Source organism: Microtus ochrogaster, unplaced genomic scaffold, assembly GCF_000317375.1.
Source record: "Microtus ochrogaster isolate Prairie Vole_2 unplaced genomic scaffold, MicOch1.0 UNK64, whole genome shotgun sequence".
Taxonomy (NCBI): Eukaryota; Metazoa; Chordata; class Mammalia; order Rodentia; family Cricetidae; genus Microtus; species Microtus ochrogaster.
In genome coordinates this window covers 820,901-837,977 of record NW_004949162.1, presented here as the reverse complement: position 1 = coordinate 837,977, position 17,077 = coordinate 820,901, and positions in this window count along the sequence as shown.

Genomic DNA, 17,077 nt, shown 5'->3' with positions numbered 1-17,077 from the left:
AGGTAACTGAACAGGAAAACTTAGTAGGATCTTTAGAGGGAATTCCTGTCAAAAAATCTTTTACTGCTTATTTGAAATTTTAGACTTTGAGTTTTAGTAAGCTACCTTGAAATGTCCCAGAGAATAAAAAAAATCATGTTTTAAAATTATAAAACATTGTTTAGTACCAAAATCTGCTCCTGAGATTTTATTTAATAATGAACTAATGAACTCCAAGGAGGCCTTCCAAAAATCATATGAGTAATATATATATATATATATATATATATATGTGTGTGTGTGTGTGTGTGTGTGTGTGTATACATATATATATATGTATATATATATATATGTTTACTTACTTATTGGTTGTACTGTGTTGAATTAATAACCTTGAGGATTCTAGGCATGTATTTCACCAGTGATTTACATCCTCAACTTTTTTCTTTATTTTGTATTGAGACAGATTTTCAAGGATTTGCCTGCGCTGGTCTTGACTGGACTCTGTAGCTTAAGAAAGTTCAGAACTCCACATTTTTGTGACTCATCCTCTCAAATGTAGGGTTTATATGAGTGTACAACTATGACTGCTTTTTTTCTTTTTTTAAGACATGTTATTAATATACATTATTGGTTGTGGGATAAACAGTTTTCTCCAGAGAAGAACGCAATAATACCTAGTGGTCAGCCAGAAAAAAAATACATTCCAATAACATTATAGAGATTTATGGTTATAAATGTGTATGTACATACACATAAATATATGTATCGAATAACAATACAAAAGAAGGTAATGAATTTGAAAGAGATCAAGTATGAATATTTGGGAGAGTTTGATTTGGAGGGAGAAAGGGAAATGGAGGGGAAAATGTAATTACATTATAATCTCAAAAAATAAAAGAAAAATACTAATTTATGAAAATGTGAATTGTAACTGATCTCAAATGTTGTACAGTAAATTAACCTCACATGAGTTTTTTCTCACAGCACTATCTTACAGTATTATAAATTTCAGGACAATGTCAATAGTGCAATATAAAAAAGACTGTGTGCCACTTGATAGTTCATAATATGAATAAAGATAGAAGAAAGAGAAGGTAAAACCTTTGTCTTTAACTGACCACTTTAGACTGCTGAGTTCTTGGAAATTTGGTAAGATAACCCCATTGCAGTAAATGCAACCATGCAATAATACACACAGCTATCAGAGAACAACAAACAAACATGAAGTACATGATGTGATCATGTACATACATCAAATTTTGATATACTGCACAGAAAATCATTCCATTTCCTCTTTGTATGCATAATGCATTCAAGAGTAATATTATTCTGAGCTGGTAATCTTAATCTGTGCACAAACACTCGTGTGTGTGTGTGTGTGTGTGTGTGTGTGTGTGTGTGTGTGTGCGCACACCCACCCCTGCCCCCCATGCCCTCCTTACTCTAATCCAATATAGGAGCAATTTTCTCTGGAGAAAGAGTAGAAAACTAATGAACATAATTCTCAAGTTCCTCAGGCTGGAAAAAAAAAAGAACAACAACAAATATGCAACTGATGGACTGATCACCAAATGATGGCGGTTTTCAAAGCAGAGATTCAAGTTCAAATGCATCCCAAGTTTATGAACAGCACAGATAGAAAACAGAACAAAAGCAGAACTATGCTAGCTCCCCAGTTGGGCAAAAGTCTTAGTATAGAGTAATGATTTCAATCTGTCCAGGTGAAACACAAGAATTCCTATACATTGCATGTCTGCTTAGATCCAAACAACAATTCTAGAAGTATAGAAGGTAAAGCTTAAAGAAGAAAATTGTTGGAAACTATACAATAAGAAGATAAACATTCTTTGACTGCAAGCACCACAAGTTTTGTTTTGTAGGCTATTGGATATAACATTCACTCTTGCTTCTGAGAATTGATTTTCAGCCATAGAGCATTCAAAATTCTCATGTATATAATTCAAAGCCTTTAATATTTATGCTAAAACTTATTTTAGTGACCTAATGAATCAGTACTTGGCACTAACAAATTATCAGAACGTGTCATATCTTTACAAAATAAATCATAGCTTAAGAGTAAAGAAAGACGGTGTTTTCAAATCCAACAACCAAACAATAACTAATGGGAACATTTTTAACCTAGACAATGATTTACAACAGGACTTACAGTTGTAGTACATAAATTCAGCAGAAGACTTTACATCTATCAACTGGTACTTTTGTCCTGTTGTTTATAAATCAAAACTTAGTGAAGAGTCAGGGGCTTATAAATCCAGACAGTAAATTTAAACTTTTAACATTTGCTTAGTAAATAAGTTACTTTAAGAATTACATTTTAAATAAATTGAATAAGAAAATATATTTAAAATTAGGTTAACTATTGAATTAAAGAATCATAAGTACAATAGAAAAACAGAACAAAAAGTACTAATGCTGCTCTGCCTTTCATCAGACCATGACAGGAATGTATCAAGAAGAATACCAACACTTACCAAGTTTACTAAAAGAATTAGTTAATTCATATTTTCAATTTTCTTTATATTTTTCCATTTCATTGATGTGTGTGTGTGTGTGTGTGTGTGTGTGTGTGTGTGTGTGTGTGTGTGTGTGTGTGTGTATGTGCCAGAATATCCCAAAAGAATCCAGAAGCATTGGGTTACCTAGTGCTGGAGTAACTATTGTTGTGATCCACCTGATGTAGGTACTAGATACCAATCTTGGGTCTTACAGAATCACAAGTGTTCTAAACTTTTAGGCCATCTCTGTAGCTCCAAGTTAGTCTTCATTTTGATATAGGTATTTAATTTAAATAAGTATTCAATTTATAACATTTTTGATCTGTCAGACATGGACATCCAAAAATGTTTATATGCAAAACATCACCTGAACAAATTCCACCTATTTATAGACAGTAAATCCACACATCTTCTTTATCCCTTCAAACAATTGTGCCATTTTGCATTCCCTTGTGGCTATTTCATGTGAACTTCAAGATGACACAGAAACTGAGGTACAGAAGAGAACACACAATCACACAGATACACACACACACACACACACACACACACACACACACACACACACTGTGTACCTCACTTATTTATTCTGAGACTTTTCCTGAGGTGCCAGGGAGGGAACACATCACGAAGGCATTCTAGTGGAGCAGACGCCAAAGAATTAAAAGGAATAAGAACTATCAGCAGTTATCTGACTCAGAATCTTCGGTCAGTATGGCTTCTCTGTCTTTTTCTCACTTGGCATCAAAAAGACATTATTGCCACGTTCTTCCTCAAAAAAATAGCCACTCACTATGGATAGGCTTGATGCAAATAATTTCTGATGGAGACTCATCCTGATGATCCTTTCTTACTTTTATCTCTTTCTTACACAACTTTCAGGCCTCCAGAATTATTAATTTTTCTGGAGACTCTAAACTAGATTAAACACCGTGGCTCCCCATTGCAGTTGTTTTGTTTCTTCCTTGTGTCCTATACTTTGAAACAGGAACATCCACATGTCCTCAGAACTCCTGGATGATACCTCTTGGTCACTGCTCATTTCCCTGAAATGAAAAAGAGCTAAAGAATATCATAACAGCCAAATGTACTGTCATCACTAAGAAGTTGCATGGAAATTATTCACATCTCTAAGACCCCTGTTTCACTTACTAGTTCTTCATTTATTTGAGCGCCCTGGAACACCCCATCTGCCTCTGGTATAAGGTCTCAAATCAGGATCTCAACATACATGCAGTGTCCTATGACGTGTGACAAATACCCAAGGATTGTCTTTACAACCCCTTATTCAAGGAAACTTCTATAATGTCTTGTTTTCCAGCCTTTGTCCAAGCCATAGAGCTTTATCAAATTCATCAGTGTAGCACTACTTGGGCTACTTTGTAGTCTTTCAGTTGGGAAGCTGTCTACTCCTCACACTATGTTATTCTTTTAGAGAACATCTTGAAAATATATATCATGTTTCTTCTAATTCAAACTAGGTTAAATACTTGCTCTATTGCACCAAGAAGGTTTTTTGGTGTGGAGTTTTGGGGAGAATTTACACATAAGATCCTCTTAATAGAAACTGATAATATTTTAAAATACAGGCTCAATGGTAGAGTAGGTTTTAAGACTTAGGTATTAGAAGTACTTAAAATGTGTATTTCAGAATAAACTGAATGAAATAAAAGAACACTGATCCTAAAACCTGGAATTTATATGTAACATTCATCCACACTCAATAGTTTTACTCTCAATTGTATTTAACAACATATGTGCATTCAAATCTAATGGAAATTATGACTAATTATACCCTTGTGCATTCATTCAAATTGAAATTTTAGAGACTTGGGCATGTCAATAAACTAATCAACTACTAATTTTTTTTTCTGAAAATCAGAGTAATAGGACATGCAAAGTTGAAAGAGAAAATCATCCATTGCAATGGTAAAGCAGCTCCGTTAGATCCTATACATACAAATCAAAAGTAAATAAAACCTATGAAATTGTAGAAATTCAATTTATATTTCATTTTTTCACTCTCTCTTGTCTGTGTTTTGGAAGACATGTGTAGTCACTAATTAGAAGTCAGAAAAAATACTTAAGTGCCAATAATTTTAAAAATATATTGATTCTAATATTGAACCAAAAGAATCCAGAGATTCAATGCATCTCATTGAAATCCCAATGTCATTCTATAATTAAACAGAAAAAAGGCAGTCAGTTTCCTTTTGTAAGCATAAAAGATTTCAGATAGCCAAAAATATTTTGAGCAGTGACAACAACAACAAAGAATAAAGGCTTAAGTAGCAGAAAGCTGACTTTAAAACAAATCACAAAATAGTAGTCACAAATATTATGGTACAGGCACAAAAAATACACACTTCAAAGGAACAGTGTAAAGATTTATATGTAACTCCACATAGTTACAGAGCACAAAAACTTTTATAAAAAGCCAAAAATAATCACTGGAGAGAAAACATTTTCTTTAACTGATATTGGAAAAAATATATGTAGAAGAAGTTATACACTTATCTCTCAACTGCACAAATATTAATAATGAATGGAAAATAAACCTTAATGTGTGTCCTGAAACTACAATGTATACAACATTCCTACCATGTATGCTTGTATATCAGAAGAGGGCACCAGATCTCATTATAGATGGCTGTGAGCCACCATGTGGTTGCAGGGAATTGAACTCAGGACCTCTGGAAGAGCAGCCAGTGCTCTTAATCACTGAGCCATCTCTCCAGCCCTTGTCCTGAAACTACTAATGGAAAATTAGATAGAACCCCTCATGATACAGGCACGAATAAAGAGTTTTGAAAAAGAAATACATTGCTCAGGAAAAAAGAACAATAACGGACAATTTGTACCACATGCCATTCAGAACCTGTGCAGCTAAGGAAGGAGCTAATCAAGTGATAAAATATGTGCCAACTATATGTCTACAAGAGGGTTACTACATAGATTATACAAAGAACTCAGGAAAATAAACAAAGAGTTCAAAAATTATGTACTGAGAAGGACAGAGAGTGCACAAAAGTAAAATCAAATGGATGATAATCACTTCTAAAAGTATTCAATATTGCTGGGTACAGGGGTAGGTTGATCCCAAATTTCCTGAGAAACCGAAACACTGCTTTCCAAAGTGGTTGCACAAGTCTGCATTCCCACGAGCAATGAATGAGTGTGCCCCTTCCTCCACATCCTCTACAGCAAAGGCTATCATTGGTGTTTTTGATTTTAGTCATTCTGACAGGTGTAAGATGGTATCTCAAAGTTGTTTTGATTTGCATTTCCCTGATTGCTAAGGAGGTTGAGCATGACCTTAAGTGTCTTTTGGCCATTTGAACTTCTTCTGTTGAGAATTCTATGTTCAGTTCAGTGCCCCATTTTTAAATTGGGTTAATTAGCATTTTAAAGGGGGGAGGACCTTGGACTTCACACAGGGCAGGGAACCTTGACTACTCTTCAGGACTGGAGAGGGAGGGAGAGGGGAGTGGGGGATGGAAAGTGGGGGGAGGGGGAGGGAAAAGGGAGGTGGGGAGGAGGCAGAAATTTTTAATAAAAAACAAATCAATCAATAAATAAAAAAAATCAATATTTTTAGACATCAAAAATTCAAATTACTGTGTTTTTTAACCTCTATGGGTATTTTTAAAGAGAGACACACACCTGGCAGTTCAAAGCTAACGTCTACAAATGAGAGAAACAAGTGATATTTGTTATCCAGGATCTGGGATACCCCACTCTGAAAAATTGTTCCCAGTTACTTCCATTTACCTGAAATTTTCAAAATTATATATTTTTTAGCAGCAGGATGTATCCCATTGTGTGAACATACCACATTTTCTTTTTTTTAAAGATTTATTTATTTATTGTGTATACATTGTTCTGCCTGCATACCAGGAGAGGACAACAGATCTCATTATAGATGGTTGTGAGCCACCATGTGGTTGCTGGGAACTGAACTCAGGACCTTTGGAAGAACAACCAGTGCTGGAGAGGTTGTGGAGGAAGGGGTTCCCTCATCCATTGCTGGTGGGAATGCAAACTTGTGCAACCACTTTGGAAAGCAGTGTTTCGGTTTCTCAGGAAATTCGGGATCAACCTACCCCTGGACCCAGCAATACCACTCCTGGGAATATACCCAAGAGATGCCCTAGCAAACGACAAGAGCATTTGTTCAACTATGTTCATAGCAGTATTATTTGTCATAGCCAGAACCTGGAAACAACCTAGATGCCCTTCAATGGAAGAATGGATGAAGAAAGTGTGGAACATCTACACATTAGAGTACTACGCTGCGGTAAAAAACAATGACTTCTCGAATTTTGCATGCAAATGGATGGAAATAGAAAACACTATCCTGAGTGAGGTAACCCAGACCCAAAAAGATGAATATGGGATGTACTCACTCATAATTGGTTTCTAGCCATAAATAAGGGTCACGGAGTCTACAATGGTGATCCTAAAGAAGCTAAGTAAGTAGGGGAACCAAAGGAAAAACTCATAGTTATCCTCTTGGCTATGGGAAATAGACAAAATTGCCTGGGAGAAAATTGGGATCTTGGGGGTGGGGTGGGAGGGGGGGTAAGGGGAGATGGGGAGAGTTAAGGCAGAAGGGGAGGATGGGGGGAACTTGGGGAAAAAGGAGGATTGGGATAAAGGAAGGTTGGATAAGGGAGCACGGAAGCACAATTCTTAGATAAGGGAGCCACCTTAGGGTTGGCAACAGCCTTGAACCTAGAGTGGCTCCCAGGAGCCCAAGCCGAGGTCCCCATTTAGTTCCCTGGACAGTGAGGATAAAGAACCTGAAATGACCCTACCCTATAGCAACACTGACGAATATCTTGCATTTCATTTTATTTTTAGCCATTCTGACTGGGATATACTGTGAAGTGCTCAGTACTGAATGAACCATTTATATCCTATATTTTCTTCCCCAAACTCAGAAATCACTGCAGAGTATGGGATGAAAAATTATGATCCAGACATGGTAGGTGACTATGAGAAATATCTGTTTTCCAAACAAAAGAGGGCATTAGGCAAACAGTGGTAGGTACAGTATTCACAAAGACCTGCACAAGTTCAATTAGACAATTTTTAGGGGAGTTGCACATCCCAACCCTGTCAAAGAAGCTAATGGCAACTTCTCCAGCTAGTTGCAAGGAGAAGGAAAGTTTTCTTCATGAGTGTAGCCCTTGGAAGGTTAACCATCTTCCAGTGTAGAGTCACACACTGAAGAATATATAAGAAGCACCAATTGGATTTATGGGCTTAAGTTTAAGGGAAAGAAGTTAGATGGGTATGGAACTAGGTAAGGTCAATCTAAGAGGAGCTGGTGAAGGAATGATATGGTCCAAGCAAAATGTATGGCACTTCTCAAAATGTAATTTAAAAGTAGTTTTTAAATCTTAAAAAAGAAAATTAAAATCCAAATAAAATGCCATCTTACTCACGTCAGAATGGATATCATCAAGAAAATACATGACAGCAAACATTAATGAAGATGTAGGAAAAGAGAAACCATTATTCAATGTTGATGAGATTTTAAACTTTCATGGCCAGTATGGAAATAATCAGTGTTCCTCAAAAAGGTAATAGTGCGGGACAATTGTCTATATTCTGTCAATTATATTTTAAATAAACGCTGATTGGACAATATCCAGGCAGTAAGTATAGGTGGGACAACCAGATAGGAAGTACAGGGAGGTCAATGAGAACAGGAGACTTCTGGGAAGACACAGAAGAAGGACGATGTGAATGCCCTGCTGAAAAAGGTACTAAGCCATGTGGCTAACATAGACAAGAATAATGAGCTAATATATGTTATAAGAATTAATAAGAAGCCTGAGCTAATGGGCCAATCGGTTTATACTGTGCTATTTCTTTGGGACTTAACCATTGTGGGAACTGGGCAGGACAGAAACCCTGACAACAAAAGTAGAACTATTGTAAGACTCAAATATACCACTGCTGGAATTACACTCAAAGAGAACTATACTCTGCAGCATAGATATTACACATTCCTATTTATCATTGTTATATTCACCATAACAATGAAATGAAACCAGTCTCCATGTCCTTCATCTAATGGGTAGATAAAGAAATGTGGTACATATGACCAATAGATTTTTATTTAGATGTGACACATATGAATAATAGAAATTCATTAAGCTTTAAAAAATGAAAAAAAAATCAAAGTCTCAGGAAGATGTATGTAACTTGAAAACGCTACATTACCTACATTATCCCAAACTCTGTAAGGCAAACACCACATGTTCTTTCTCATATGTGGATTCTAACTTATACTCATTATACATGTGTATTTACATAAGAATGACCATATACTGTGGCCAGGAAAATTCAAAAGTGTCCTTGAGGTGGAAAAACGTGTTTATAGGAGGATAGAGCAGATAGTAGAACATATGTAAGTGTCAAAGCGGAAGGGAAGATGTAGAAGGCAGAAAGTTTTAAGCAGTCATAGAGGGTATAGAGAGATGGGGGAAAGGAGGAGTTGGAGGAGCCTCAACTAAAACTAAATATGTATGAAAAAGGCATAAGGAAATCTGCTATTTTATAAGGGAGTTAAAAATAAATTTTTTAAAAAGTAAAAATTAAAATTAAAAAAGGGAACCTGAAAAGATTTATATTGTGTGGGTAGATAAAGCTGCTCCCGGAAACCATAAAGATATTATAAGAAAATTCCAGTGCCAGGGATAAGCAACTTCCCTAAGCGTTGTTCAACAGAGAGGCCGTTTAGACCTCCAAAACAATACAGCCTATTGGCACTGCTTTTTGTCTACTAGAACTAGATGGTAAAAAATTATTGCTGAATGGTACATACTTTGGCTGAAGGACATTGTGAAATAAAACCAGAAGTTTTCTCCTTGCTGTATAGCTTTCACAGTGGTAGAGGGTGCAATGTAAGCTGCCGCAGGGAAATTGCATAAACAGTCTTACTCAGCTGGTAAGCCTGCATGCTACACAAAGGACCTGTCAGCAAAGAATTGCTACTGATGCAATAGTGGCATGATAGCTATGAGGGTGATCTGTGACTTCCTGATTTGATTTGAGGTCCACTCTTTCAAAGGGAATTCACATTGTGTACATTAAATCTAGCTGAAACCCTTCATTTGGGAAGTCATATGCTTAATTGAGGAAGTCACTATTATTGTTTTGTTACACATGAAGTGTCTGCCAAACTGCAATCTAAATATTTTCCTGTATTTCCATGAATTAGTGCTACTCTCCATTTGGTAAAAATGCCATTTTTCCCCAATGAGAAGTAGTTTACTAAAAATAATGGTCAGAGTGCCAAGAATAAAGGACTTTCAAATACGTGTTGATACATGAGACATTTATATCAACATCACCAAGACTCAGTCTGCACCATGAAAGAGGGAGTGGAAAGTATGTAAGAGCCTGAGGATATGGAGGGATGCTTTGAAACAGTCTTCTGAATGTGAAATGACTGTTGCACTCATAACTCACAGCAGCTGTGAACCTAAGAAAGCTTACATAATATAGTGGCTCATAAATATCCCACAATGAATGGGATAGGAACTCACAAGGCTCCAACACTCCCCATGAACCATTGGCTTTGGTTATTAGGGATTGCTGAGTTACCGAGAGACATTTGCAACAAGAATAAGAAGTTTAGTCTTTATATTCCTAGTCTTGGCTATCCTTTGCTGCATCATTTTGGAAGATAACCTAGGGCAAAAGATGAAGTGGTAGTTGTGCCTCCTGGATTTAGAGATATTACAAAGTTGTCACAAAAATCAAGCATACATATTTATGTAACCTTCTAACAGCAATTGATGCAACTTTTGCATTTATTCTGAACCTCTCTTGGAACTGAACCCAGCAAACAAAATTAAAATTTCAGAAAATGTATTGTTTTTAACTCAGTTATAAATATAATCCATACTTTCTTCAGGTGGCTCAATAGAGAAAGAAAAAAAGCAAATTTAAATAGTTAGACTAACTTTAGTTTTTGTGTCTCTTTTCTCTTTCTTTAGCCCTCATGGCTACAGTATGAAATAGGAATTTTTTTCTTTTATTTAAAACATTGAGGAAAAGGTTGTCTCAAAATACTCTAAACATGTTCTTCTTGGCAAACAGAATCCCATTATTCCTAAATGAGAACATCAAGAACATAGCTACAATGCTTGTTGACTTGACTCATATTGCCTGAACTACTTCTATATCAGTAAATCATTTACAATCCTCCAATGAATTCACACTTATAAAAATTAGAACTTTTTAATATCTATTTTTCAGAGAAGCCTGAACTGATAGATAGCTTTAAAAGTTAAGGGAAGTAAGAAAATTTTCCCTCTAAAAGTATGTAATAAAACTTTGAAATCTGGCTTCATAGATATCATACATCTTATAAAATCTGATAGATAATATAGATAAAAATGTCAGTGTCAAAAACCAATGATAGTCATCTACTTCTTCATCTCAGCCAAGCACTGTGCACCAATCTAGGGATAAAGGGTGAATAGTGAAGAATGATGCCCTTCTTTATTTTTTCCAGCCTCAACAAAGCAGTCAACTCATTGTCCCTAACCTGGCCAGAGGAACATTCTAATCTTTACTCACTGAGAAATGAGTTTGTGGCACAAAGCAATTCATGGATGCTTTAGGGGAACATATCTCTTCCATGATGATGAAGAATCTCCCACAAGGACCTACCACGTTCCACAGAAATTCCCCAGTTCCATTCTTTATATATACATTTGTTAGGGAGATGTGCCACAGAGAGAATTTAGTAGATACAACTACTTACTGCCTGAAATGTGAGGAGAGTAGGAAGGATATGATATACTGGCTGCTATGAACAATCAGACAAATACACTAACCATAATTTGAATGGGACAATCTGGTTGTTCCTATGTACTTAACTAGGCAAAAAGATCAGCATGACTGAAAGAAAGCTTCTATATGTTTTAAGGTACTTCTGACTTTGAAAAGACACGTATAAAACAAGGCACAATTCAAAAGACCATCAAAATGCAGCAGACGTATTGAATAAAGGGTGAAAGGGTTCACCTGAAATGTGAGCTTGATAGAGTCATTTGAAAGTAAACTGTGCAGTTGTTGAGCTCAGGAACTGCATTAGAGTTTCTTGAAGTTGAATGATGAGCATCAATAACTGGAATACAGGCTTTAAGTTATGAGCTACAACAATATTTGTCTTGGGAGAAACAAAGATCAAATAATTTTTTCCAGATATTAGTGGAGTCCTGAATGAGACCATTTGGCCATTTCTCTGCTGAACACACAGTTTTTGTCACTTTTAGAAGAAAAAAAGTCATAGGGTTCAATGACCTAACATACTTTGGGCAATGTTTTCTAGGAGCCTGACACCATGATAATGAGTCTGATCTTGGGAGTCTTGTCTAAATCACTAAATCTCAAGAATGATTTCATAGGGATTTATTCTGCTGGGAGTGTTTAAAATCAGAAAGAGAAGCATTCAATATACACTTTCTATACTACATTTTCCAATATTTTATAGGCACTGAATCCTTGAAAGGGCTATTTTAATCCTGGCTCAATCAACTCTGCGTTATTCTATACATTTATCTATTATTGCCCTATTAACTTGTATTCCTAGTGAGAATTACAAATATTTGGGGGAAACATGTATCTAATTTTTATACAAATTAAATATTACCAACATAAAATTTATTACATATGTGTAAGATATTATGTAAGGAAAATAATAGCTGTAAAGAAGAGAGGAGAGGCATAGATATATAAGTCATACTAAGAATCAAGATGTATTATAACCTTATGATAAGATAAAATAACCCTAACAGCTTAATAAATATTTGTTTATAAAATTCTCAAGAGAAATATAAGGTACTGATATCTCTATTCTAAAATGAGTAAAACAAAGCTCATCTGAAATACAACAGTTTGCTGAACTCAGCAAAAAAGAAAAATAGACCTCACATTTAAAATCTGTTCTGATTAATGTTAAAGCCTTTGTTTTTAATCTACAGGGTCCAGATATTTTCAATATCTTTGCTTATATAATTTCTCAAATATTTAGTAAAAGGGAGGCAAAGGGTTCAAGTTTTAGCAATTAAGGACTCTTTGATGAAGGAAATTGTGTCAAGTTGATTTTAATGCTAATGTTATTCCTTAAGTATGCAATAGCTTCCAGGCTTAAAAAAGCATCAGAAATCAAAGCAAGGATTAGAATATCATTGGAAATATTCATCTTTCTTCTCCACTCCACTGAAGATAAAAAATATTAATCATCAATTTAATATAGAAAAACATTTACCTCAGCATTCATGAACATACAGCTGCTAAAATATGCCAATATAAAGAAATATACATAAGTCATAATCCAGATATGTATGGAAAGACATTTTAATTACCTAAATATGTCTGTATGTACAGACATATTTAGGTAATTAAATATGCTACAGAGATGCAGTTACGAAATATAAAGAATGAAGGAAGAAACTGAGGCTTGCCGGCAGTCATGTAGATTCCTCTTGAGGATACTTTATGTGTTTTTGCTGTATTAGAAATAGCTGTAAATTGGAAAGATATTCTGAAGTTATCTCTTATTGTATTGTGAAATTCCATGCTCTTCTTCATTGATTTTCAATACTATATGAAATTATTGTTAAAATAAATTTATGTATTTTCCTCTCCCAATAAATTTTACTTGACATATTTTGTTAATGAATTTGGGTCAAATTCATTATATTTGTATTTATTAAATATAAAGATCTCGGTTAGTTCTTTTCATTATGTGGAAAAATTTAAGTGTATGTTACACAGGTTTCCAAATCATGAAATTAAATATTATTGAAAAGGAGTAAACTATTGATCTATATTTAAAATAAATACACTTTTAAAAGGATTCCTTCTTTTTCTGAATGAATTCCTTTGCACTAAGTACATGACATATGACCATGGAGGTCAGAAAGTGGCATCTGTTCCTAGGGAACTAGAGTTACAAAAAATAGTGAGCTACCACACAGGTACTGGAACCCAAAACTGAGTTATCTGCAATAGTATGAAGTGCTCTTAATCAGTAAGCTGTATCTCCAGCCCCACACAAATGTTATTGTTTTATATGAGATGTACAAACAGAAGCAAAATAGCTAAATTTAAATGTTTAGGAAATATTAAATTTCTGAATTATTTTCCTGGCACATTTCAGAGAAGATGAAAGCCATAAAACTTAAATATATACTCTTCTGGCTTAACTATGGCTTAATTCACAAAGCTTTATGTGTCTTCTGGCTAATGAATGAATTTATCTCATCCGAGAAGAATAATTTATACTGCAAATATTATTGTCCTTTTATAAGTATAATTTTACTTTGGTATTTTTTATATCTGTATACTACTTGAAAATAAAATAATATGCATTTGTAGATATTTTTCCCACAGAAATAAAAACTTCCAATGGCCATGTCAGAGGAGCAACAGATGGCAATTGACTTCAGGGTATCAGCCCAACTGAAGGCAAATTCCTGATCAGTGAATCTTGAATAGGAAAGACTCCAAGACCACAGACCCTGAAACATCTTTTGTTTCTGCTGTGCTTTAAGTGCTTGCTGCTCTTTTTATGGGGTATCTGAGATAGTGTAAATGGCTGTGGAGAGATTCCCTACTGTCTGTAATATAGTATATTTATCTCCTGAAAACAAACCTTTCTACTGGGCATTTTTACCTGTGGATTATAACGAAGATGATTACTCCCTAAGCCGAACTGTCTAATTGATAATAATAATGTTTGTTTATACATATTTTAGATGAATATAAATAAATATAGGAAAATATTAAATAGCAAACATCTATGAGTTTCATCTAAGGAGCTGTATTAGATAACAGTTGAAGTTAATAACTGAGAAAAATATTGTGCCCCATGAGTCAGGCTGTCTCAAATTCCTTCACTCATAATGCTGAAAGATGCAGTCAAAGGTTTCAATGTGCATCATTAGCTGAAACAAAACATTAAAATAACTTCAGGGGGCCCTGTTTAGGTGCTAAGGAGTTCCATCTGGACGGGTGAGTGTGTGCTATCCAGGGGCAGATTGTCCTAGAAGAGAGCACAAACCCCCCTCCCCCAGCACCATTTGCAGGGCTGTCTTTCTTATGCACGACCCAGCCTCCCAACCCCCCCCCCCAACCCTGCCCTGCTGTATGCTAGGACCAGTGCTTAAGAACAGTTTTAAGCTCCTACACTAAGCCTACCCACCCAGAGCAGTGAGTGCCTGCATAATGGGCAGGCATCAAGGTCCCCTGTAAGGGAGCCCTGGGACCTTCAGCGTGTGCTCCAGGGTCTCCTGTGCTCTAGTGGACCCCGCCCTTTCCCCCAAGTTCCCCCTTTTGTCCGCAGGTCAATGGAATACCAGGTGTCCATGTTTTGGTGCTGAGGAGTTCCATCTGGACGGGACGGTTCCTGTGTCTACACTGAAGAGATGAAGAGATACACCCAGAGAGTCAGTCACAGTCAAGACTGGACCAAGACACCAGGCCTCTCCTGGCTCCATTTGAAGGAAGAGATGGGAAGGCGCCAATGCAAGAATTCCTCCAACAACCTGAAAGGCAACATTACATCACCAGTATCAAGGGATCCCAAAATAAGAAGAATTGTACACCCTACTCCAGAAGAATTAGAAGAAAACGACTCAAAAGTTAATTATATGAAAATAATAGAAGACCTTAAACAGGAGGTGACAAACTGCCATAAACAATTAGAGATTACAAATAAAAAGGTAGAGGAAATGAATAAATCGCCCAAAGATACCCAAGAAAACCAAGAGAAACAAGAAAAAGCAGTCAAACAGGTAAGGGAAGCGGTTCAAGACTTGAAGAATGAAACGGAAGTAATGAAGAAAACACAAACCAAGGGGAGGATCGACATGGAAAATCTGGGTAAACGAACAAGAACTACAGAGACAAGTACTACCAACATATTACAAGAGATAGAAGAAAGAATGTCAGACACTGAAGATAACATAGAGAAAATAAACACACTGATCAAAGAAAACAGCAAAACCAATAAATTCTCATCACAAAACATTCAGGAAATCTGGGACACAATAAAAAGACCAAACCGAAGAACAATTAGGATAGAAGAAGGAGAAGTACAGCTCAACGGTCCAGAAAATACATTAAATAAAATTATAGAAGAAAACTTTCCCAACCTAAAGAAAGAAATTCCTTTGAAGGTTTAAGAAGCATACAGAATATTGAATAGACTGGACCAAAAAAAAATAAAATCTCCTCACGATATAATAATCAAAACACAAAACATACAAAATAAAGAGAGAATATTAAGATCTGGAAAGGAAAAAAGTCAAGTTACTTATAAAGGTAAACCCATCAGACTTACAAATGACTTCTCTATAGAAACCATGAAAGCCAGAAGGTCCTGGATAGATGTACTGCAGAAAATAAGAGAACATGGATGCAAGCTCAGACTACTATACCCAGGCAAGCTTTCGTTCACTATAAATAGAGAAAACAAACTTTTCCAGGATAAAAACAAATTTAAACAATACATAGTCACAAATCCAGCCTTACAGAAAGCAATAGAAGGAAAATCACAAACCAAGGAGTTCAATAATGACCACAATAACTCAAACATCTAGAGACCCTTCACCAGCACAACTCAAAGAAAGGAAACACACAAACTCTATGACTAAAAATGTGTCCAGAGTTAACAACCACTGGTCATAATATCACTTAATGTCAATGGACTCAACTCACCTATAAAACGGCACAGGCTAAGAGATTGAATATGAAAACAGGATCCAACATTCTGCTGTTTACAAGAAACACACCTCAACCACAAAGACAGGCACCTACTCAGAGTAAAGGGCTAGGAAAAGGTTTATCAAGCAAATAGACCTAAGAAACAAGCAGGCGTGGCCATATTAAGTTCTAACAAAGTTGACTTCAAGCTTAAATCAATCAGAAGAGATGGAGAGGGACATTTTATACTCATAACAGGAACAAATCATCAGGATGAAGTCTCACTCCTGAATATATATGCCCCTAATATAAAAGCACCCACGTATGTAAAAGAAACATTACTAAACTTAAGGCTGCCATCAAATCGCACACACTAATAGTAGAAGACTTCAACACTCCTCTGTCACCAAAGGACAGGTCAACCAGACAGAAACTTAACAGAGAAATAAGAGAACTATCAGATTTATGAATCAAATGGACTTAACAGACATCTATAGAACATTCCACCCAAATAGGAAATAATATACCTTCTTCTCTGCAGCTCATGGAACCTTCTCGAAATTGACCAGACACTCGGTAACAAAGCAAACTTCCACAGTTACAAAAAAATATTCATAACCTCCTGTGTCTTATCAGATAACCATGGATTAAAGTTAGAATTCAACAACAATGCTACCCCCAGAAAGCCTACAAACTCATGGAAACTGAACAGTCAACTACTGAACCACACTTGGATCAAGGAAGAAATAAAGAAAGAAATTAAAGTCTTCCTGGAATTCAATGAAAATAAAGAAACAACATAATCGAACTTATGGGACACTATGAAAGCAGTCTTAAGAGGA